This window comes from Prionailurus viverrinus, chromosome B4 (assembly GCF_022837055.1).
Source record: "Prionailurus viverrinus isolate Anna chromosome B4, UM_Priviv_1.0, whole genome shotgun sequence".
In the NCBI taxonomy this organism is placed as follows: Eukaryota; Metazoa; Chordata; class Mammalia; order Carnivora; family Felidae; genus Prionailurus; species Prionailurus viverrinus.
Window position 1 is genome coordinate 95176913 of NC_062567.1, and position 26684 is coordinate 95203596.

Genomic DNA, 26684 nt, shown 5'->3' on the forward strand with positions numbered 1-26684 from the left:
GGGAATTTCCATGTTATGTCTGAGGCACCAAACCTGAGATAATGGGTGGAATTATCTGCACATTTGTAAGAATAATTGCAGAGCTAGATGCCAACCTGCAGGGCATAATGACAGAAACAACAGCCCAGCACACATAACTCCCAAAAACCTACAGAAGTTACAGATTTGTTAGCATAATGTTGACTAATTGAAGAGCTGTAAGGATTCAGGGTGCTATAATGTTGCCAAACTTAAGGATATTTCCTCCCTCACAGCCAAACTGGTAGGAATCAGTGAGAGAAAAACAAAGACATTTCACATGTCCCCAAGAAGGAGAAGGCTGGACTCTCAGTCCCCCACAGGACATATGCTGGAGTACAGAGATTAGAGGGCTGCTCCGTGCTACCATTAGAGCAGAGTGTGAGAGAGTGCTTGTGAGAAACTCCCAGGAGTTCCAGCAGTGCAGAGACAGATGTGAAAACAGGTACTTGTGGCCAAACTCTCATGCCCAGAATATCGACATCTGGAGTCCACCGGCTGGACCAATGCACGGCAGCACTGGAAGAAGAGGGAGGGAGCTGCTCGGTTTTACAGAGCAAGTATCTACGATATCAGTGATCAATCCATCCGCATCAATTCAGTGCAGACTCTGACATACAAAGGTCTTCTCACATAACACTCAGCCTTTGTTCAGCTACAGTAGTGAATAGCCCACCCACGAATGATGCTGTTTTCCTTATTTTTCTATTATGTCTAGTTCCTAAGCCCTGACCCTGGAAGAACCAGAGGCAGCATGGTGAGGCAAGATGGAGGGAAATAGAAAAGTGGCAACATGATGAAAGGACAGATCAGCTCCTCCTTTCTCCATTCTTGGCCCCTGGTTCAAAGTCACAGGCAAGACCTCAATCACAGGGAAAGGGGTAGCATTAACCCGAAGGTGAGGATGTAGTTATGGAGTCATCTTTGGAGCACCTTCAGGAATGTGTGAATTTGGTGTACTCTGCTTTCATTCCTCTCTCAATAAAATTATATCAGATTTCTACTTAATGATGAATTGAAATTATGTGAATATTTTCCATCACTTTCTTTTTCTAAGAAATCAATGGACTGTAAGTAAAGCAATGGTTCCTGGTCCCCAATTTAAATATAAGTTCTTTTCTGAGACATTGGTGACACATCTGATTTGCTTTGATATATATTTTTTCTAGTTCTTTCTACGATGCATTTATTTATTTGAACATACAGAAATGTATTTCATAAGAGCTCCTAAGAACTTCCGATTAAAAACAAACAAGCAAAAGTCCCCCTTCCTAGTTGATTTCTAGTGCTCTCAGTTTTCATAAGTTTTCTGCCACTGAAATGGATCTTCATAATAAGTAGAGAATCAATGTATAGATACCCTGAACAAGAACCTCATGAAGTCATAAAATTTTTGTACACCTCTTCTTTTCAAGCTAACATCTTAAATTTTTTTTTAATTTTTTTTTCAACGTTTATTTATTTTTGGGACAGAGAGAGACAGAGCATGAACGGGGGAGGGGCAGAGAGAGAGGGAGACACAGAATCGGAAACAGGCTCCAGGCTCTGAGCCATCAGCCCAGAGCCTGACGCGGGGCTCGAACTCACGGACCGCGAGATCGTGACCTGGCTGAAGTCCGCCGCTTAACCGACTGCGCCACCCAGGCGCCCCTAACATCTTAAATTTTAAACTTTTAAATGATATGTTTCTGTGTACCTCACTCAGTAGCTTCCTATACTGTTCCCCTTTTAATCCTAGAACTAGGCATATTAAAAAATAATTTTGCATGCTCTCTCTCTCTCTCAAAATAAATATAACAGAATCTAAAAAATATTTTTCCAGTGTCATATAATATAAAATGACAAAAAAAAAGCTTTTAGATGATTCATAAGATGGAAATTGAAGCTTCGAGAAATTGACTAGTTTCATTTTCCTTTCTTTCCCATTCTTCCTTTCTTTTCTTTTCCTTTCTCTCTTCCTTCCTTCTTCTCTCTCTCTTTCTTTCTTCTTCCTCTTTGACCCACCCACCCACCCTTCCTCTCTCTCTTCCTTCCTTCCCTCCTTTGTTTCTTCTCCCTTACTCTACATCCTTTACTCCATTACTCTTCCCAGGAGCATAGCATAGTTAAAGATAGGAATGACTGTCTTGAAGAACAAAATGCTAGTGGCTACCTTGAACATACTGGGAGCTTTCCTGGGAGTGGATTTTTAAATGATGCAAAACATGTTGCTTTTGCAAGCATAGTTTTGGCTTAAAGTATTTAGTAGATTTCAATGTTGTTGTTGTTGTTGTTGTTTTCCCTGTATGCCTTCTTTTGCATAACCTCTTTTTTCCTGCCCTATTTTTTAAAAATAAATCCACATGTTGAATCTTGTAAGTCATGAACTCTTAAAGCTGGCTTAGACATTCAAATAAACATAGACATGCCCAATACTGTTTTACAAAAGTAAAATACAATTAAGGAAAACATATATCACACTGTAAATTCATATTGATATATCTAGGAAAAAAGATAGTAACCCAGCTATTACTAAATCCCATGTAATATCTAGATACATAAAAATGATTCATAAATATTTACCTTTGTAAATCCAGTTAATAAGTCTTTGTTTTTGACAGGGAATCAGAAAACTATCTGGCAAAATTTCATTTCACTAAGTAAAAAATTTAACAAAACAACCAAATCTATTAACATCATTAATAAGGCTTTATTTCTTTAGAAATAGGGGCAGCTGGGTGGCTCAGTGGGTTAAGCATAGGACTTCAGCTCAGGTCATGATCTCATGGTTCGTGAGTTTAAGCCCCATGTCAGGCTCCGAGCTGACAGCTCAAAGCCTGGATCTTGCTTTGTATTCTGTATCTCACTCTCTCTTTTCCCCTCCCCCTGCTCATGTTCTGTCTCTCTCTCCAAAATAAATAAACATTTTTAAGAAATTAAAAAAAGAAATATACTTTGTTTCACACATCAGTAACATTATTTGAAGTCCCATTAGACTGAGTCTATTAACAGTACATTTTTGTAAAACAAGCTATTTTAGTTTATAATTCATCTTTATCTTGTTGATAGTAGCATAACATTGTAAGTAAAAATGTCTATTTCTTCCCCATTAGAGGCTTTATTTAGTTCTCTCTTTTTCGCTGATAAAATGTCTTCATTATGTCAAATGCCACCAATATCATATTTTCTCTGGAATGCCGAAGCATGGATGTCCTTCATGATTGTTGCAACATGGAGAGGTCCAGTATCTAAGGATGTGGTGTCCAGAGAGGGTTTGTTTGAGAAGTTCTAATATAATTCAGGGTAAGATGCCAGCCGCTGTCCATCTTCCCCGTATTGTATTCTTAACTGTGATGAATGTGGTTGTCTGGCAAAACTAACTTGTGTTTTAAAATGGTAATTTCTGCTTCCAAAGTTAAGGATATAGATTTGTGGACACCAGCATGTACATTTTTCCTTGGTATTACTAGTAGTACAAGTAGTACCTCTCATTCTAGAAAAAAAAAAAAAAAACGCTCAGCTTGAGTAGCAGGGACCAGGTGAAAGATGGGGGTAAAATAAAGGACCTGAGATATTATCATCTCAAATTTATCCATCAAAGAGGAATTGCTTCCCTTCCAAAGAAAGTTCTTGATCTTCATGTTAAAATTTCCAGGGCTAGTAGGGGCGCCCGTGTGGCTCAGTCAGTTGGGCATCTGACCTCTGCTCAGGTCATGATCCCGTGGTTAACGGGTTCAAGCCCCACATCAAGCTCTGTGCTGACAGCTCAGAGCCTGGAACCTGCTTTGTGGATTCTGTCTCCCTCTCTCTCTGCCCCTGCCCAGCTCATTCTCTCTCTCTCTCTCGCTCTCTCTCTCTCTCTCAAAAATAAATAAAACATTAAAAAAAATTTTGAGGGCTAGTAAGAATGAACAACTCTTAAATAAAAAGAATCAACAACTCTTGGAAAATCTCTTGAAATTCATAACTCTTTGGTCTAACTGAAATGCAGTTCGTTGGTTGGAACTGTCAGAAAGTTAAGCATTATTAAGTTGCGTGGTTTGGCCAAACAGATTGTGCCTTCCTGGTGAAATCATCAGCTATTCAATTTATTTATTTCATGATTATCAAAAAATAGACAAAAAATGATTGCTTTTACTGTATGCAATGAGTAGCTAATATATTGGAACTGGAGGAAAGCAGGCTTGGCTAAATTTTGAACTTCTGATAGATTTGGGGTAGGCATCTATATCACTTAAGACAGTGCTACTGGCAGTGTGTGGTTCCCAGACCTGCAGGATCAGCTTCACCTGGGAGCTTGCTAGAAATGAACACTGTCTGGTCCCACTCCAGACCTGCTAAATAGGAATTTGTGGGAATGGGGCTGAAGAATTAGTGCTTTTAAAAGCTCTTTAAGTGATTCTTATGCATGTTACATTTGAGAACTCACCTAAGAATTAGGTAGGAGAAATATTTGAGAACAGGATTTGATTTTTAGTTGGGCAGCTGGCATGAGTCGGAGACTAGCTGATGAACAAGTTAAAGAGGAAAACATTAGGACTCGGGTCAGAAATTAATGACTATGGGGAATGATAAAATGAAATAGAACCCAACCATGAAAAATATAGACCCTAAGGGAAATATTCCTTCACATGTTGATGTTACTATCATTCAAATATCTTCTAGAGACTCCATTATGAAGCTTAACTAGAGCAAAGTAGTCTTTACAGTAAGTTTTTTAGATGACAACATGCCTTATCTATAGAAATTGCCCCAAACTTTTCTAAAATATATTTATTAAGATTTCTTATGCTTTAAAACTATGTCTGTCTTTTAACAACTTACGGTAAGGATGGCAGCATATATATTTATTATATTTTATAGGTATAACATATTTAATAATATATGTTAACATTTATATATATCATAGTGTATTTTTATATATTTTAAAAGCTTAGTATATTTTTTCAATTAAAATTGGGTCACATAATCCTGCTTTTTTTAATTTGCAAAAAAAATTGAGACAATGTACTTGACAATGGAAATTATTCTGGAAAATTATCACGTATTGGCAATGAACCACTTGCGTGATATAAACTGACCAGTTTAATACAAGTGACTGAATATTGTAATAAACCACTTTATTTGCTAAAATAACTTGTATTACGTTTATTCTTTAGGTCTAGTATATTTTTAAAAAGTATATTTTTTAAAGTTAAAAAAAATAAAATGGATTTAAGAAGAGAACACTTTTTTAAAGTCTTTATTACCTTCTAATTTCAAAGAAACAGCATATGATTTTAAAATTGGAGAGATATTAATCAATCTCTCCCATGATAAGTACCAGAGAGTTGAAATCCATGTAGATCAAATACTTTCAGGATTCATGGGTTTTCTTGTTATACTGAATGTCCCTAAATATATATCAAAACTGCTCATTAAAATTGTCACCAGTTCTATGGTTTATTACATGCATTTCAAGGTAAAAATCCACTTTATACTAATAGTCTTTCCTGATGTTCTCTACAGACAACATAATTAGCACATTCCTAGAAGTTACTCTCTATCCTTTGACATTATAACTTGAAAAGCACCACTGTAATCTTAATCATTATCAGTTTCGTAAAAAATTTTTTAAATCTCCGTTTCCAACAAATTTGAGTATATCTTAGTTGTTTACATGCAAAAAAAATCAATAGGTGAGTTAAATGAGCAATACAATTGTTCTAGTTATGTTTCAATATATACGTTCTTTAATTATGTAAATAGAATTAATAGTCCTTTTATTAAAATCAAAACTTATTTTTAGTTTAGGAATGATTTTAGGAAGATTTTGGGCTAATGGAAAAATGCTTTATCATTTAGAGCTGCCATAAAGTTGAGGCAATTTAGACAGGAGGGAAAAGACATTTTTGCTTTAAAGATAATTACCCAGAATATTGGGTAATTATGACGAATGTAGAGGGAAAAGTCTGACATCTTTGTGATTTGCTCCACTTATTCTGAAATCCATTCAGTGACAGAGTTCTCCATTTCCATTTGGCTGACACCAAAGGTCTCAGCCTCGGTTTTGTTTAAAAAATATTTGATCTTCAAAAAACGGCCAATAAATAGCCAAGTGGTAAGCATCAAACTTCGTTCCTGCCTTCAGTCTTATAATGATGGACAGGAGTCATTGGTGTAAGTAGGTAAGTTGAGGGTCAGGATGATGAAAACAAAATTCTATTCTTCCCCTAGTTTTATCCCTCACCTCAATAAAATTATGTCATATATTGTTATACTCTTGGCTAAGAAATCTGGAAGTCTCCCATGGTTATTAGTTTTCATTATCACTTCCACCATTCTCTACCTCCAATCTTTCAGCCAGTTCTATTGGTGATTCCACCTCTAGCCTCTAATCTGATGTTCTTCATTTCAAGTCCGAGACAAAATCATATCTTTTCAGGTCTTCTTTAGAATTTTCTGAATGTTTCTTCTCATTTCTATTTAAAAATTTTTTTAATGTTTATTTATTTTTGAGAGAGAGACACACAGCATGATCGGGGCAGAGAGAGAGGAAGACACAGAATCTGAAGCAGGCTCTAGTCTCTGGAGCCCTATGTGGGGCTCAAACTCACAAACCACAAGATTATGACCTGAGCCGAAGTCCCATGCTTAGCTGACTGAGCCACCCAGACGTCCCCTCATTTCTATTTTTATTGAATTCTTATCCATGATCTACAAAGATCACCACCAGTTAACTCTTTTTTTTTTTTAAATTGAAGTGTAATTCACATAGAATGCTAAATTGGTCTCAGGTATACAACAGAGTGATTCGACAACTGTATGCATTACTCAGTGCTCACCATAATAAGTGTAGGCACCATCTGTCACCATACAACATTTTTACAATATTATTGACTGTAATCCCTATGTTGTACTTTTCATCTTTGTGATTTATTTATTCCATAACTGGAAGTAGCCAGAAAAAAATTAAGAAAAAATCCCATTTACAATTGCACCATTTACAATTGCATCAAAATACCTAGGGATAAATTTGACCAAGGGGTTGAAAGACCTATATTCTGAAAACTCTAAGACATTGAGGAAAGAAAACAAAGACACTACCTCTAGTTAATTCTTGCCTAAGATTTTTCTGTGACTTCCCTTTGCAATCAAATTACAATCCAAGCTTTTCTTAATGATTTACCAGGCCTGCATAAATTACCAGCCTGGTTTCCCAAATATATTTTACATCATTCTACTGTTTGTTTACTTGGATGCCCACCTGCTCTACTCTTTGTCCTCCAACATGTCAAATTCTCTGAGTTGTGCAGACTCCCCCCTAGCCTCTCCCCTGTTCTTTATAAAGTTTTTTCCTGGAGTCCAGAGCTTAGTAAATAAACCTCTTGAAAAATTTTGGTTTCCTGAACTTCTAATATATCAAAGCATAGCAAGAAAGAAGAGCTTAAAATGAAACTGGAGAGGCTTGCAGGGGTCAACCACAAAGCCAGTTTGGGGGGTGAACTCTGCTTGAATGTTGGGAGATCATTTCATATGAAATATGATTCCCTGTCACATAAAAGTATACATTCCCATAGAGAAGAGTTAGAGTAATGTCTAATAAAGGGTAAGATAATCTTTTATATCAATTACCCAGAATAGAAAAAGAAGTAATTAGGCAGAAAACTGAGAGCATGCCTGTGAAGGGAGCTTATTATGTGTATCTTTCTTGGCTTAGACAGCCAGAAGACCAAGATGGAGATGTTTCAAGCAGTCATGGTTGCATTTAGAGAGGTTATGGTTACATGTGGTTACCATGCAGAGGAAGATTAGGAAGTATAAGCAGGGACCCCCCCACACCCCTTATTCTTATATCAAGGCAAGTGTCACCTAGAACATTTGAGGATCAAGACAATAAGAGTAACCTTTGGTTACCTTATCAAAATTATTTTTGATACATCACATGCAATATTGTATATTATATATTCTTAAGTGCCAGGCACTGCACTAATTCTCAGGCACTTACATAATTTCTGACAGCATCTTTGTGAAGATGGCAATTTTATGGTTGAGAAAATTGAGGCTCAAATCTATTGAAACATGACCAACATCACATAGTAATAAAAGATATAAATTTGGATTTGTCTGATTGCAAGTCCTTTATCTTTATAGTAATGTTTTCTCCCTTTTAAACATAATAAGCAGTATTTACTCTTGTTTATATGTTAATGAATCATTTTCCATACAGCCTTTTTAAAAATAACATTTTGAAACTCTACCCATTGTAATAGCTTTACTGGAAAGCAGTGAATAAAAAAGCAAGTTAATTGCTATGTTTCTGAAGCATTATGTGGAACACAGACCAATATATAATCAGGTACTTGCTTGTTTACTTCCTATCTTGATGTTCTTGTTATCTTCTCCTGCTCATTGCCAGTGCTAACTTAGCAATTCCACATCTCTGTTTCATACACTATGAAGGTCATTGTTTATTGGTGGGTTGATGTTGAGCTTGCATATTTTTCTGCATAACAATATCTGACTGCCTGTATCTGTTGATTTTTCAAGGTAACTTGCTATCTCTCATTTTTTTAGCTCATAGTCAATCCTTAACCATATCTTATCTATAGAATCACATATATATAGTCACTTGTAATAACTTTTATGCTGCAATGTAAAAGGGAGAGAAAATACACCTCTTCATTAGCCATAATTTCCATTTTCCTCAACACCTACCTAAACTTGGATAGCGACTTCATAAACACTGCTATATTTATATATTTCTTAACTTTATAAATTAAAATTTAGCATGTGTATCACAAAATATACATGAAAATAACTAAAACTCACTGTAAGATCAAAAATTGAATACCTGTGCAACCACCACCCAGGTCAAGACGGAGAATGTTATCAACACCCCAGAAATCACCTCTCAGCCCTGGGCAATTGTTATCCTCTCCTTCCTTTCCATGAAAATCAATAGCCTAAACTAATTATTAATTAGCTAAAATCCTAACTTATAATTCTAAACTAATACTGAGGCCACTTCTGCCTTTAATTAAGAATCACAGGAGCACCTGATTGCCTCAGTTGGTTAAGTGTCCACGGTTTGTGGGTTCAAGCTCTGCGTTGAGCTCTGAGATAACAGCTCAGAACCTGGACCCTGCTTTGGATTCTGTGTCTCTCTGCCCCTCCCCCACTCGTGCTCCCTCTCTCTCTCTCTCTCTCTCTCTCTTTCTCATTCTCTCTCTCTCTCTCTGTCAAAAATAAATAAATGTTAAAAAAAATTTAAAAAAGAATCAGGAATTTTGCTACTTTACAAAAGTGTTCTTTTACTCGGGATTGCCTTTATAAGATCCATCCATGTTTTGGCATAAAGCTGTATTTATTTTCCTTGTTGATGGACATCTGAGTTATTTCTAGCATATTAATTCTGAATAATGCTGATTAGAACAATCTTAAATAAACCTCTTTATGTACACAGTTCTACTGAAGATAGTCCTAAGAATAGAATTATTGAGTCATATTCTATGGCTATATTGGTGGCTTATAAATTAATAGTCTTCTGACAGTGTTTGAGTGGACTTATTGCTCCTTGTCCTTCCTAATAATTGAGGTTATACTTTTTTTCTTTTTATCAGTCTAGTAGGTTTATAGTGGCATTGTGATTTCAACTGGAATTTCTCTGATTTCAGGTGAGTCTCAGAAATGTTTTCATGTGTTTATGAGCCATCTGGGTATTGTTTTGTAAAGTACCTATGTCTATTATTTTTTTTTTCTACTAGGTTGTTCATCATTTTCTTATTGCTGTTAATGAGTTATTTATAACTCATTCATATGCAGTGACTATGCTCCCTTTGTTGGTTACATGTGCTTGCTAAAAAAGTCTTTTCTCACTTATTGTGTTTGCTTTTTCTTTACTTTAATGGTTTTTAATTTTCATGTAGTACAACTTGTCAATATTTTCCTTTATTTTCAGCTATCTGTGTGTCCCAGTTAAGCAGTTGCTCAATGAGGCGCCTGGGTGGCTCAGTAGGTTAAGTGTCTGACTTCAGCTCAGGTCATGGTCTCACAGTTTGTGGGTTTGAGCCCTGCATTGGGCTCTGTGCTGAAAGCTTGCTCAGAGCCTGGAGCCTGGTTCAGATTGTGTCTCCTTCTCTGTCTGCCCCCCTCTGCTCATGCTCTGTCTCACTGTCTCTCAAAAATAAATAAATGTAAAAAAATAAAATAAAATAAGCAGGTTGCTCAATGCCACAAAATCATGAATGTATTTTTCTATAGTATGTTCTAGAAGCTTTATGTATATTTGCATCCTGTATTATTTTTATATTTATGACCAGATATATAGTATACTTGGTATTTATCTTTATATTTATCTGTGGCGTGAGGAAATATTCATATTTTTATAGAGATACATTTTCTAAGCACCTTTTATTAAAAACATTGTCCTTTATCCCACATCAAAATGTTTACCATTTTCATGAATGATTTGACTATTCTAAACCCTTTGCATTTTCATATAAATTTAAGAACCAAAATTTTAATTTAAGCCATTGGAAGTTTTACTGTAATTGCATTAAATGTAAAAAAGAGGATTAAGAGAATTGGTATCTTCAAAATACCTTGCAAATAGAATATACTTTGATTTACTTATAACTTATCAATGATTCTCAAAAATGTTAAGTTTTCTTATGAGCCTGATGTTAGCTTTATTCCCAAGTATGCATGTATATGTGAGTTCACTATGGTGAACAGTATGATTTAAATTTATTTCTCTGACTTTTGCATATAGAAATATAATTAAATTTCATATAGTGACTTGTGTCCAACAACCTTATTAACGTTCATTCTCTAATTATTTCTCATAATTAAATACTGGTATTTTGGGGTTATCTTATTAGTTTTAGCTTAATTTCTCTCTAAATAGAAAATATACTCAGAATTTCAATTTTTAAACATTGCTTGAGACTTCCTTTATGTCTTATGTAAAGTTGACTTTTAATGCCCTGACTTTTTAAAATATAAATGTGCATTAAGTTTCAAAATAATGTTTTCTAAATCTCTGTCCTCACTCTGCCACACTGTCCACTGTCAACTCTCCATTATCACCATTTTCTTCCCAGCCCCTTACGTGTCACAGATGGTGGGAGCTACATTCCCCAGAATTCCCAATCAGAGGCACTTCAGTGAGCTGTGGTTCCTCAAAGATTTCAATGACACTGCCTTATATGCTCATTTATCTGCTCATGTCTTGCTGGGTTCTGGGAACCATACATGGTACATCATAGATATTATCTGAGGCCTGGATGCTACCACAACTATCAAAGATGGTAGCTGGTCAAGAGTTTCACAGCTCTAAATGGTCATGTTTCAAAACTGAGATTCATCCCTGTGAAGGTCAGTACTTGCCTCCTCTATCCTTAATCCTGTCATTAGGCTCTACAAGGTCCCCCAAAATTGTGTGTACAATTCTCAGTTGTCTCTCCTCTTGACAGACCCTGTGCTGGTCACACACAGTCACAAAACTGGTATCCTTAGTTCTTCAAGGCTCTTGTTGTCCAGGTCATTACTTCCAGATATGTGATATGCTCTTACTGCAAAAGCAGCTACCAACTGGACTCACTTACCAGCATTTCTTCTCTTCTCACATCTTAGAACCACACTTTTTAGGAACTTGCTACAACAACAACAACAATTTGTTGTTCCACTTAACAACTCTGTCCTAGTTATTCACAGCGAGACTGAGTCTAGATGTACCTAGTCTGACATTACTGGGAAGGGGAGCCATTTACATTTTCTGTTCAATATGCTGTTTAACACATCAATCAAATACTTGTTCATCATTATGGAAAAAAATTTAAAAAGAATATGTTTTATGGATACACAGACTATATCATTATTAGTTACAGGTGTAGATACAATGCCTAGCAAAAATAAAAGAATGAGAATAATTCATTGTTTTATATAATTTTCATTATACAAATGCATTATGCAATTATATATATTCATCTGAAATAATTAGTATTTATTAACAAGTTAGCAACAAAAGGTATGGATTATTTATGATAACGATTGTATTACAATCATCTTCCTGGCTTATCTCAACTTTAATGCTAATAATTGGACACACATATACAAAACTCAACTGTCCTAGATTATTTCTGAGTGTATAAATTCTGTTAATGAAACTCTCCAAGGATATGCCAAATTACTTCAGTCTTACAGTTTAAAAATAAGGATAAATGATATCTTTCCTAAATTTTCTTGAAAAATAGATTTCATTTCTCAAAAATATTCCTCATGCCTTGCCCTCTACACTGGTACTGATAAATTGCATATCTCCTACAGTCAGAAGAAATTGAAACATTTGGACTTACTTTATGAGAACATATTTTTATCCTAGCATTGTTATCTAACAATAAAACATCTTGCTGCATTAACCTACAAGGAGATTAGAAAGTCAAAATAAATTTGCTGGAGAAGAAAAGGAACTTATGAATTGACTTGTCCTATATTGAGACAAACACTTAGACTCTGTATTAGAAAAGAAACATGGCCATAAATTTCTTCAAACATTTTTTTTCATTTGTCAGTGTTCAAATAAATTGCTGAGTACTGCAATTTACACACAAAATATCAAGAAATGTGAGCAAAACGGTTGTCATTCACTCTAAGTTTGATAGTGAAGTGACTGCACTGAATGAAATATAGACATATAGGAAACAATCATTCCTTGTTTAAATCGGCCACACATTGTTTAAATTCTACCAACTTATTCATGTAGAAGTATGTTTTAAAAAAGGATATCAATCTATAATGGAATGTGCAAATGTTTATTTAAAAATATTTTGAACAACTTCATCTAGGCTATCCTCCCTTTCTCATTTTGTCCCAACCACCCTTACTGTCTGGGTATTCCTCCAACCAAGTATGCTCCCAAGTCTACATGAGGCATTTTTTTGTTTCCACTGACCAAAGGGTGCATTATTCAGAAATACTTCTGGCTCCCTCCATACTCCATACAGACCCCGCAATCATTTTTCACCTAATTTGAAAGTTCTTTACCATACACCTTCTCTAATTTAGTGTTTCTCTTCCTTTATTCTGTTTTATTTAGCTTCTTGATTATCACTCCTTATGGCCTACATGTGTTTACTGTCTGTGACTCTACACTGGAGTTTTATGAGTTTTATGAGAGCAGGGTTTTTGCTTTGTTCTAATACCCAGAACCTAAGCAGTGTCAGGTTCAGAGCATGCTCTGAATATATATTTGCTCTTGTATGAAGTTTTATTGAGGCTCTTGGCTTAGCCAGCCAGCTCTCTAACGCGTGGTTCCTGCCTCATTACTGCCAACCTTGCTCTTATAGTTTCCTCTGTCATTATTATAAGGAATGTCTTATAGATTATGTTTTGCCAAAAACATTTTCTGTACCTCTTCTTTTCTTCCAAAACGGGGCTTTAACCTGTCTCCATAGATTATAATCTGCAAACAACTTTATGCCTAGGATTTAGATGCACTGATTACCAAGTTGGTTCTGACATTTCTTGGGCCTAAGTTTCTCCTTATGCACCATACCCTATGAATGAGCAACTAAGTGTCAGGGAGCTAATGTTTGCATATAGTTTCCACTATCAAATATCAAATTTATTTCCAAGCTAGCTCTTGAAGGGACAAAAAAAATTACACAATTATCATGCTTATGACAAAGAAAAGCAAAATAGTGCATGTTCTACATTTTAAAAATGTGTATTACATTTTTTATTTAAGACACTTTGGACCACATGAAGAAAAATTTCTTTAACAAATATTTTTATGGAAAATGAAAAAAAAATTCTTTTGTGATTATGCATTATTTCATCTGACATAAACAACACTTAAAGATCTGTCCCCAAATTTAGTTGTGAAGTGTGATTGGGGAATTAATGAGGTAAAGTCATGGAAGTGATTAGAAAAAATCAGGAGTGTAATATGTGAATTATGCCCTAAGACACATAATCTTTCATATGTACATGAATTTCATTCCTGGAAAAGGACAGCGTGAAAAATGACACAGATGTGAAAAGTGATTTCAATTTGTTCAGCAAATAAGATCTAATCCAGTTTTTCTGGCAAGTTGAGTGATGTGAGAGTTGGCCAGGGAGGATGGGTGAAGAGAAGGAAGGATAGTATTCTGTCTATATCATACTATAAAGGGCCTTGAAAGCCACCTAAAATCCATGTATAAAGATTTGGAACGACATCAGAATCCCTCAAGCAAAGAAAGCTATGGTGCTTTCTAAGATGAAATCACAATGTCAGCTAAATTGTATGAAACAGCATTGAAAGACAACTTCTTCCAAAATACATAGTTTAAAGAAATTGAGGAAGAATGACATAATTTTAAAAAGTTGTATAGTAGAAAGAACTTAAAGTAGAAGTTCTACTTTTAATCAGATTTACAGTGTGCATTTAACAAATCAAATATTCATATTTGGAAATAAAATAGGTTTACATTTAATACCTTTTCAGTTGTTATTGTTATATCATTTTGGACTCATGCTATGTCTTTTCCTCTACCCAATGCTCAAAATCTTCTGTTGCATTATACTTTGAAATCATGGGTAAGATGAAGCAGAGTTGAAATAAATTTATCACTATATATATGGGAAATGGGTAGGTGTGTTATATAATGAAGTAACTTTAACAGCAAAGAATGCCTTCAGAGGATATCACATGATATGTTTACTAGTTACTAACCTCAAGTAAATTGTTTTATATTAAATTTTAAAATTTTTATGAGAAAAAAAAGCAGTCGAGGCAATCCTTTCTTTCAGTATAAACACTGCCCCCCCTAGATTTTGGGGATTCCTTTGGAAATTTTTACTTAGGTAGACATGAGCAAAAATTTTTTTAATTAAAATAATAATTAATAATAATAATAAATTAGATTCCAGTTTCATGAGAACAAGTACAGTGTCTATTGTATTCACTTTCTAATACAATAGGCACCCTAAATAAATGTTCTTTGAATGTATACATGAGTGAATTGTTGATACTTGTTATAGACAGGATATGTCTCCCCAAAATTCACATGTTGGAGCCCAACCCCCAAGATGATGGTATTTGGAGATGGTATCTTTTGGAGATAGTTAGGGTTAGATAAGGTTATGAGGGTGGGCCCTGCTCTAATGGAATTTATGTCCTTATAAGAAGAGACACCAGAAGGCTTGGTCTGTCTCTATCTGTGCATGCACAAAGAAGGGGTCATGTGAGCACACAGAGGTTGGCTTATAAGCCAAGAGAAGAGGCCTCGGAATGAGAACTATGTTATCAGCACCTTGATCTTCGCGTTCCCAGTTTCTGGCACTATAAGACATAAACTTCTGTCATTTAAGCCACTCCATCTATTTTGTTATGGCAGTCCAAGCTGACCAATACCACATTCTCAGATAGTTTTGAATTATAACATTGCCTTGTATACTCAGTACAACTGAATATTGAAATACAAATTAAAATTATATAAATATAATACTTATATATATTTCATATATAATATAAATATAAATATATATATTTCAACAAACTGAAAAAATATATCTGTATGTATCTTTCAACAAACTGAAATGGTGAACCAAGTACATATACTCAGGATTTAGAGAACTGTTTATTTCCTAGTGTCTCATGATAGTATTTAAGTTTCCTGGCAGAATTTGCAAAGCCTATTGTTTGGACTACCCACAGTTTCCACATAAAAAAATAAGCTATATTCTTATTACACAACTAAGTGCTTTCTGGAAAAATTAAATGTACATATGGGAAACACTTTATGAAAATATGTTTCCAACCTCAGTGATAGAATTGGAAAACATAATTAGAGTTATTGTTAGATGTTAAAATAATGTATCACCTTTATGCTGTGTTTTTAAAGGTGTTATTCCTAATAGAGCTGCATTTTTGCTACATGTTATATAAATAAGTTGTTTCTTGTATTCTTTAGGAGCTAAGTATGCTCCTAATTCCAGATGCATTCATTACACTTAATAAAAACAATTCAGCTATTTCAAAAATGAGATTTGGATACTGTTTGGGAGGAAAAGTGCTATATTGGGAGTAGGAAGGGATCTTTCTATTCTCAGTTATGAAAGTGAAGAATATTCTGTGTGAATGTGCTTATTGCAAAGCACCATGGCTTTGTTTTTGTCTTCCATAAGGTATTTATGTAAAGTAAGGCCTCTATCACTTTGGTATGAATGGGTTTCCTGGAACAAGCTATTTGTTTCTTACCTTTGGGCATATATCGCTCCTACTCCTGGTTATATTTCTGAATCTATTTGGTCACGACTTCTGCTTCTATAAGATTATAACGTAAGTATTATTAATTCATAAACTAGTCGTGATGATAAAATGAGATAATTAGGAAAAATCCTTTGACACTGCAAGACATGATGCAGGATTTCCAGCAATGATAGATGGAAGATGTAGGGAAAACCTCCAACAAAGGCAAGAATAAAACTGTGTGATATTGTTCAAAACAACCATGTCAGGACTCTAAACATTGATCAAAGGCAAAAACAAACTGAGAAGCATTTATTCATTAAAAACAAAACAAAACAAAACCCCAAAACTAAAACAGCAAACCTACAGAAACCTCTGTTGAAAAACAACTGGACTCTGGCCTCCTTACTCAGGGCTGCTCCTGTTGTGGCTCTTTCCCCTCCCCACTGCTGTCACTGCCATTTTTTTAAGCAGGGTGTGGCTAACCAACAAAACTAGCAACTTTGTTGTAAAGGTAGTGATTGGATTTGGAGCAGAGTGAAAAATGGTGCTGCAGAGTCAGGAAGATAAGTAGCAAACTAAGGAAGGAAGCATGGGTGGAAACCTGAATAGGGCTCTGCTAGCCTGACTGAGGTTGTGGACTGGACTGGGGAAAAGTGGCAGACAGCCAGACTTTTAAAAGGAAGAATCTAGAAATAAAAGAACCCTGGAAGCAAGCAATGGGTGAGCTCTCAGCACATCCTTGGCTGACTTGAAAACCATGTGCATGCGCAGAGGAGACTGAAGCGGACCAGAAGTAAAAGCTAAGAAAGCTTTGAAAATTGTTCGAACCCTATCCCCAGCTCCAGATCCATCAGCTGAGAGTGGAAGCCTTAGAAACAAAGAGAGCACAGTTTCTGTCCAATCATTGCCTGACAGGTAAGCCACACAGACAGGGGAAATCTGGCCTTATGATAAAAGGAAAAGAGAAAGTAAGAGTAGTAACTTAGTAACACTTTTGCTGGTTTTAAGATACATATTTTTTGTTGATACAGTTTTGTTTCTAAGGTGGGAGATCTGTTGTTGTTTTTTTTTTAATTATTTAATAGGATTCTGAGATTGTTCAGATGAACTATGAGGTAGTTTAGTCACTGCCTTTAAAATAATTTAATTTCTAATGCCCCAAACAAATATATAGGGATCAGCAAACCAAAATGACAGAAAGAAGTTAATCTTACTCATTTTATGATGACTGACTTTTTTTCTGAATCTGAGATAGTTAAGTAGTTAGAACTACTATCTAAATGTGTGAACTGTACCCTGCTTTGTACTTTATTAAAAGTCATGGTGTTCTGTGACTGAGTAAAACAGCTGGTGAGAGCATCAAGATCATCATTATTCATTATGTGGATCAGTTTAGTTTTGCTGTCATGGTCATAGATTTGACTCCAGCCCAACAATAGCCTTTGTTCTAAGGATAATATAACTAAATGTCAAAACAATCAAAATTCTCCCAGGAGACCAGCATTATTCACATTCATAAATAAGCATAAACATTTTTATATAGAGTCAAGAAATCCTCATATTCAGTATTTTATGCTTAATTGTCTATGCAGTCTTACTTTAAGAAAGTACTTTTTTTTCTTTTCTTTTTTCTTTTTTTTTTTTTTTTTTCATATAACCTTACATGAAATGTTCATATAGTATGAAAGCCGGGGGTGAATTCTGGGAAGAATCTTCCCACTACACAGCATAAGACTGGCATCAACTTTCTAATTTTCCACCATGCCTCCCCCAAAAGTTTTATATTCATAAAAGAAAAACAAAACAAAACAACAACAAAACCAGCTATCTAGAAAAAAATCAGCTACCTAGAAACAAACTGCATTACACACATTGCTATAAAAAATCACCTAATAACTGTGGCACCTGGGTGGCTCAGTTGGTTAAGCGTCCAACTTCAGTTCAGGTCACAGACTTGCTGTCTGTGAGTTTGAGCCCTGTGTCAGGCTCTGTGCTGATAGCTCAGAGCCTGGAGCCTGATTTGGATTCTGTGTCTCCCACTCTGCGACACCGCACTCCCCCCCCCCCCCCCCCCGCCCCAACTCATGTTCTTTCTCTCCAAAATAAAAAAAATAGATATTATAAAAAATAAAAAGTAAAATAACATCACTATAATAACTAATACTTGTGAATAAGCCAATGTTGCATTCTCAGGTCAATGTATTTTCTTTCAGGTATCTTTCATTGATAAAAGCCACGCCTAACATTCTGTGGTCTTCTAATGCAGGGGAGACGCTTTTAAAATGTTGGCCTCTGCTTCAATCTCAGAGAATTTGATCTGTATATCACAACTCCAAGGGAAGAATTTGGCAGGGTACTCAACAAAATTGGCTCCCATTTTCCAGAAGTTTACAATCTTAGAATTTAGAGACTTTCCCAAGGAGGTAAAAGAAACAAAGAAACAAACAGGGCTTCAGATGGAAGCAGATGACTTGAAAACATGATGGCAAGAAGGATTTTCTCCATATTATATAGAGACTATGGAGACTATGACTAAACTACCTTATAGTTCATCTGAACAACCTCAGAATCCTATTATATGGAGACTCCATATTATATGGAGGAAAGATTTTCAGCTCTAGAACAATAGGAAAGCAGAATCTGCTTCACAGCAGGGCTGTGGGCAGTCTGCTGGGCATACAGGAACTACGGTTTTACGGAGAAATGATTACAAGTTACTTCGGGCTCTAGGCATAGAAGTTCAGAACTCAATGAAGATTTTTCTATGTACAAAAAACTTCACCAAAACGACAAGTCCGTCACCAGACCTAAAAAGAACTTATGTGCAGGATATTTGGTGACCAGTGTAGATAACTACCAACCAGAGCCATCTCTGATAATGCACAGTGTCTCAGAATCAGGATAAAAGAGAGGAGAGAACATAACATAACAATTACTGAGCTCAATTGTAAGGCCCGTCCAAGAGAATGGAGGCTTAACTGAAACAAGAAAACAATAAAGTTATAAAAATAAGTATGTTTCTTTTATAACAGAGCTTATAGACTGATATTTATACCTGTTATGTATTTTTTTTAGTTTCGATTTGATCATGGACTATATATTAATTTATTAAATTACAAACTATCAACCATATAAATTCCATGTAAATACTGAATAATAAAGCCCCAAGACTAAGCATATATTTGTTCCTCTTTCTATCTATAACATTGGAGTCAATCAATTCTTTGCTTTTTAAAAATAATACTTAATAGCATTTTAAAGGCACTATAACGAAAGAGATTGATTCTCATATCCTAACCCGTATAGTTATGATATTTCCCACACACATTAAAATTTGATAAAATGGCAAATGTCTTTTCTTTGAGGAGTACATTTGGCAAAACAAAAAGGGAAAAGGACAATTTGGATATGATGAAATATAGTCTTTGCATCCTGAATATTCGGACAGATGGAGGAAAAATTAACATGAAAAGAGTGAATATTCCTAGGACAAAAATGCTTTCAATCGAGCATAAATTCATAAGCCTCTAAAAATTTGAAGATGAATTCACTTCATTACTCTCATCAAATAATTAGAAATGGTACAGTGCTCTCTAGGAGAGAGCTCATTTAAAAAAAAAAAAAAGAAAGACACTCAGGTACAATAGTATCAATTCATACAATTAACTACTTTACAGGAACAAAATTTCGTACTAAGCAACCAAAGTTAAGTTCCCATATGGCATTTTACTGTTATGCAGATGTCCTTTGGAGGTAACAATAAAATTCAGAAACCACACTGCCACTATTATATTGGTGAAGACCTTGTTACCTCTCACAGAGACTATTTTAACAGCCTTCTGAGTGCTTACTTCTAGACTCTTCTGAAAAGAAAACCCCTTTCCATCTTACTGCCAAAGAATGTGTTAAGAGGCTTATTGCTCTGGAGATGGTCCTGCACTGCATGAAGACTCCCATTAGATGTTAAATAAAAATCACATTTCCAAGTTTGACATTTAAGGACCACTAATTTAATCAATCTAAACATGATTTACTGTACAGCGCCATAAAATATGTTTTAAGATTTATTGACCTTACTAATGCTATACTAATACATAATAAAAAATTCCTGAAGAGTGAAAGTTCTACATGAAAAGCACACTACACAGGGATCAATCTTTAACAAAATACAAGAGAATATAAATCCTAATTCTGTAGAAATGAGCTGAATGACATTCAGTTGTGTGCTGGGAAAGCAGCTCCCTAAAGAGAAAGCTCTGACTTGTATGTAGCATTTGCCAATTTCTGTGGTGTCAATAATCCCACCATGACCATGAAGAAGCTACCAACCTTGTCACAAAATTTAACAACTGGCTCTCACAAGCTGGCACAAGCTCACTCAAGCACATCACCAATCTGGTGGATATTCCTAGGAAAAAATTGCCCTAAATTTTTTTTTCTTCATAACACTTTTTTTTTTAATTTATAAAATCATCCTCACAATCTCTATATTGTAGTGTTGTTCTACAATTTAAATAAGGTAATATATTATGGAGTATTTCTATCCATGACTATATAAAAATAAAGACTAAAAAGGTATTTATATTATATCACCAAAAGTATACTAAGTGTATTGAATGGTAGGGAAAGAGAAATTAATAATATATGGTGGCTGCATTTTTTTTTTTAAAGTAGGCTTCATACCCAACATGGAGCTCAGTGCAGGGCCCAAACCCATGACCCTGAGATTAAGAGCTGAGCTGATACCAAGAATTGGAAACTAAACCAAATGAGCCATCCAGGTGCTCCTGGTCTAGCAAAACTCTAAAATGTAATATAAATATGGAGATTGAATATAACTTGATCAAGGCAGAGACATCACAACATAGTGGCTAGCAAATTGAATTTCTACCCTATAAGTTAAGAGTATGAAATTTCCAGTTCATTTCAATACGCACAACTCTTTATACAAGCAAGACACTAAACCTCTTCAGATATATACATGGTTACTTTGTCTCCTGAAATTATTTGAATTTATTGCAATTGGTGGAATTAGATTATGTGAAGAGTTTTGTTTTGAAGGAAGAGTAGAGATTAAAGAACAGAAACTAGCAAATAGTAGTGCTTAAATTTTTGCCTATTATTACTGGAAAATTATGGGTTATTTATGTATTTTTCATTACTTCCAGCTACAGGCATCCTGAGTTGTAACTGTAGGGAAGAGAATTTTATTTTAAAGACTGTAATCCAGGAATGGCTTCAGATTTGCATTTCTAACTTTGACTTAAACATGAATAGCTTTCTCTTTGTCCCTTAACTGTTAGAATTCCAGTAACAGCTTCATTTCTAAGAGAAAAACTGTGTTTTCCAAGATTTCCTGTCTTTTTTTTTTTTTTTTTTTTTTTGCTGTTTGTATTAGTTCTCAAGTAAGACTCAACACAATATGCTGCAATCAATAGCCAAAGTACAGAGTGAACTCACTGGCCTGCAAGGTTTAGAACTTGTGACCTCATTAACATTAAACTGCCATATGGAAGTTATTGGGTCAATACAAATGGATGCTTAGTAAAGTAAAATGATAGGTGTTATGCTGATATCATTTTGTTTAGATGAAGTTCTGGACAATACCTGATGTCATTAATTTTGGACATTTTTCCAAGTGTGTTTACAATTGTATCGATGATGTTTACTAGACTGAAGACTATTATGGAGATACCAGGGAAGCTTGATTCAAAACATTTTTGAGGGTAACAGTATGATAGCATTCTTCTGATTTCATTTATGTTTCAATTTTATCAGTATTGTTAATAGAAAATTTGTTATTAAAATATGTTTTAAGGATGAGTAACTCCTGTTTGACAAAATGGCACATTATTTTTTTAAGAATTAGAATAACTGCTAAAACTAAATTTTTATATAAAGAGTCGATATTTTTGTTTTTTAAGTTTGAAGTGTTTCATACTTAACATAATCATACAGAGACTAATATAATTAAAATGTTGGTAATTCTACAGATTAAGAAAGAAACTGAAAATAGTATTCATTCATTCATTCATTCATTCAACAAACATTTTTGAAAATTTCCTTTGTGCCAAGTTCTGTTTAAGGAACTGGGGCTGACACAGGGACCAAAAATTTTTGAAAAATTACCTGTCATTGAGCCATTTTCTTAATGGCTCCAATAGGAATCCATTGTTCTGTTATGGGGCTTATCATTCTGATGCATAGTTTATGCACATCCACATCTATTTTAAATTATTATTTTGTAGGAATTTAATAGCTTGTTTTTTACCCTCAATATTATATCTTTGTGGTGTGTCTATGTTGAAAAAGACACCTCAGTTTATTCGATTTTACTGCTAAAAGAATAATTATGTATCTCTACTACAATTTAGGTATCAATTCTCTTATAAACAAAAGTGAATTCAATATATTGCTATTACGGGGAGCCTGGGGGTGCTCAGCAAGTTGAGGGTCTGACTCTTGATTTCACCTAGGTTATGATCTCGTGGTTCATGGGTTCAAGCCCCTATCAGGCTCTGCGCTGACAGCTCTCTCCCCTCCCCTGCTCTTTCTCTCTTGCTCTCTCTCCCTCTCAAAAAAATATATTGCTGTTACAGACAATATCACAATTAATATTCCTTTCTGTTTTCTTATTAATATGTTCAGAAATATTGCAATTCTTGGAGGAAGTAGAAAGTAGGTGGGTGAGAAGTTACACACATTATTAATTTTTCTAGCTAGTGTCAAATTGTTTTACAAAATTACATTGCCAAAGTCCATTCCTGACAGCAATGTCCCAGAGTTTCTGTTTCTCCATATCCTCCCCAACTTGTGGGAATGTCAATCTTCTTTAATTCCTTTCCTTTTCTCCTCTTAGTTTTTCTTTCCAGGTGTTTCCTTATGCATTTCCTTCCTTCTTTCCTCCTTCTCGCCCTCCCTCCTTCTCTCTTTCCTTCCCTCCTTTCTTTCTTAATATTATTTTTTTGTTCAAGTATAATTAACATACAGGTATACAATATAATGATTCAACAATTCTATACATTGCTCACTGCTCATCAAGGTAAGTATACTCTTAATTCCCTTTATTTATTTCATCCATCCCCCAGGCATTTTTCTTTCACTGTCTGGTGAAATTGAATCAAATATGAATTAATATTTTCAATATGATACCTAAGGCCAAGCAAATGTTCTTGGGTCCCTTTTTTCCCTCTGAATAGACTGTAAATATGTATTGATGATTTTTCTACTGGATTCATTCTTTTCTATCTGTAGAACTTTTTAATTTTTTAATATTCTAAATACTGATAGATTCACATCTATCAGGAAAATGGGTATAAAAATAAGCTAAGATCACAGAATCATATGCCAAGTGAGGACAGTACGCATTATGAGAATATTCCCCTTTGCTTAGTAGCAATACATTTATATGTCTATTAGGAAATTTTATTTCGTTTCTCTCCCCCATTACCCTAACATTTAGCATCATATGTGTTAATAATAATGAACCCTATAGTTTACTATGTATGTTACAAAATATCAAAGAAGGAGAAAGCATGCACAAGGAATTTAATTTTTCTGAGGAAGCAGACCTAGGAAATAAGATGAATTTAACCTAGGTTCTATGGCCTCAGGGTATGTGTGCTTACCTATTTTGGCATCCATCTTTGAAATTCTCATGGAAAACCCCTGAAAACACCTCAGCCCTGCAAGTCAGCTTCCAATCATCTTAACCGGAATCGAAAACACCCGTAAGAGTAAAAGGTGTCAAATTTCATGCCTGACTCTTTTAGCCTTACCACTTCTCCATACAGCATTGCAGAAATTACTCACATTCTTATAGGCAGCCTAATGCATTATATTTGTCTAGCTCTCCTAATTATTCTCAGTGGGAAAGCTGTCTGAATTACTTGATATTCATTACAAGGAGTGGAGACCAGAGTCAATTTCTGAACATCTACACCTTCACATCAATTTATTTTTTTTTTAATTTTTTTTCAACGTTTATTTTTTTGGGGGGACAGAGAGAGACAGAGCATGAACCGGGGAGGGGCAGAGAGAGAGGGAGACAAGAATCGGAAACAGGCTCCAGGCTCCGAGCCATCGGCCCAGAGCCCAACGCGGGGCTCGAACTCACGGACCGCGAGATCGTGACCTGGCTGAAGTCGGACGCTTAACCGACTACGCCACCCAGGCGCCCCCACATCAATTTATTTTTAATAGTATCGACTTCCTTACACACTTTAAAAATATAAATCTGGATTTACACGTATTTACATATATGCTGATGAATATACATATATGTACATATATAGTCTTATACTTTCATGTGGTATGCATGTTCATGGGTGTGTATGAATTTAGATATTATGTGCTGCCTACTAGAAAGTTGACATTAATCACTTACCAATCTAAAAGTGAAAATTAAGTAAAATGATGTATTATTTTGGATAACATATGCTGGACTACCTCAATCAAGATAATGCAACATCATTATTATCATGTCTAAGCTAATTTGTAACTCTGAGGTATAAAATATGCACATTAACTACTTAAATAAGAATAATAAGGTTCTGAATGTTATTTATGAAATAGGTGGCATTGAATTTGCTTTTGCAAAACAAGTGTTCATATTGCTCATTAGTCATAATGTAGAAAAATCCTCATCATGCCTGATGAATAAATTAATAAGTGAATATAAGCAGAAAATGTTTTTAAGTATAACTATTTGAATTACTCAAAGATGATGCATCATTTATTAATGCATTACAAATAGTACATAGCTTTAAATATTTTACCCAAATCCAACATCTATCAAAATCTCAAAATACTATGTTTATATAACAACAAAAAGCCATTTGACAAAATAGAAATTTCAATCAACTAATTATTCTGTCAATGATCTAAATCTATTTTAGTGAATATTTGATTAAAAAGCTAGATTAGCTTTACCAATAACCTCAGGTTATTTGGTAATTACGTTAAAGTTCTGCGATAGTTTATTCTATGCCTGATTTACTAGTCATAAATTATGTATACAACTTCTGTAGACTTTTAGTTCCTTTTACTAAGATTGTCTTCTCTGTGGTCTGCACATTAGTTTTGATGAGCAAATTTATAATTTAACATTCAGATTAGAGTCTTCGTTCTGGAACAAGTATATTGGTTAGAAAATCACAAATCTGTACTTGAGTTTCGGTAGACTTAAAATCATTAAAATAATCAAACTTTAGGCAGTTAGTATATATCTCTAAGTCAGTTAAGCAGAATACCATGAAATTGCATTTCTGCTACTCTGAAATGCGAGAGTCCTTTAGATTTGATGTAAACAATATAAAAAGTAAAAAGTCTAATTAACTCATTCTGACATTAGCTTACTCAGTATTCAGAGATATTGCTTATTCTGATGAAAAGAGAACTTTTGACTTATAATGAAACATTTTACCACCATAATACAAATACAATTCCCAGAGTTGTGCCATTTACAGCCAAGGCAATTGATTTTTGTTTTATGATTATGATATGATATACCACTGATATTTGAATTTGTTGATCAAACTATATTCAGTTGATGTATAATATTAGATTCTCAGAGTTGACCTAGGCCTTTCTAATGAGAAAAATAAGATTACAGGGACAAACATTCTTAGATCCCTATTCAATATCCACTGTTTCTTTATTAATATAACACCAATTCTATTTGGATGCCATATGCCTCATTAAAAATGTTCACGTACACACATAACCTTATTGATGGAGTATCTCAATTATTGCTAATGATACATGACAGATATCTACTAGATATAGCTTCCTGTATTATTTTCCTAGTAAAGAGCATAGACTCAACTAACTAACCTTGTGCCTTTGCCTTCTTCATAACTAAAGGACATATAGGATATCAGGAGTTGTAGCTGCTGTCTTGCAACTGGGATGATAAAACAGACACTCAAAGGAAGCTGGATTATGAAGATATGTAGTAGTGTTTTGAGTAGTTAGTTGCAGCTTGGACTGCTCATCTCTGAACTTAAATATATATATATATATATATATATATATATATATATATATATATATATCCCTATGTGGAAAACCATTGTAGTCAGCTTTCTCTTTAATGTGATCAAATTTATTTTTAACGTAGTCATAACAAGTAGAGCATAATTGGCAGAACTTGAACTCAGTATTCATAAGTCTTAATAGAATAGTTTTCACTAAACTGTACTATGTATAAGCATTCCTTTCAGTGGTCACACTTTTACGTAACATTGATGGAAAAACTAAAAGTCTAAAGCAAAAGTCTTTATAAAGCAAAATTAAATTATAATAATGAAACCACGGCTTCTATATACTTTTTGAAGAAGACAATAGAATAGAAAGATAATTTTTTAAAAGCTCTCATGTGAAAGATCTAATTACTGAGTGAATATGTAATCATTATTTTCTAGTGTTTTCTTCCTTATTTTCAGTTTTTCTTTCCCCTAGATTGATA

The 26684-nt window shown here is 34.5% G+C and overlaps 1 long non-coding RNA gene across 1 annotated transcript in view; it reads right to left on the minus strand.

Moving 5' to 3' along the window:
- The window catches only part of LOC125170386 (uncharacterized), a 227880-nt gene that overhangs the window by 178032 nt on the left and 23164 nt on the right, over positions 1-26684 (minus strand). The gene's annotated exons all lie outside the window — the stretch shown is intronic.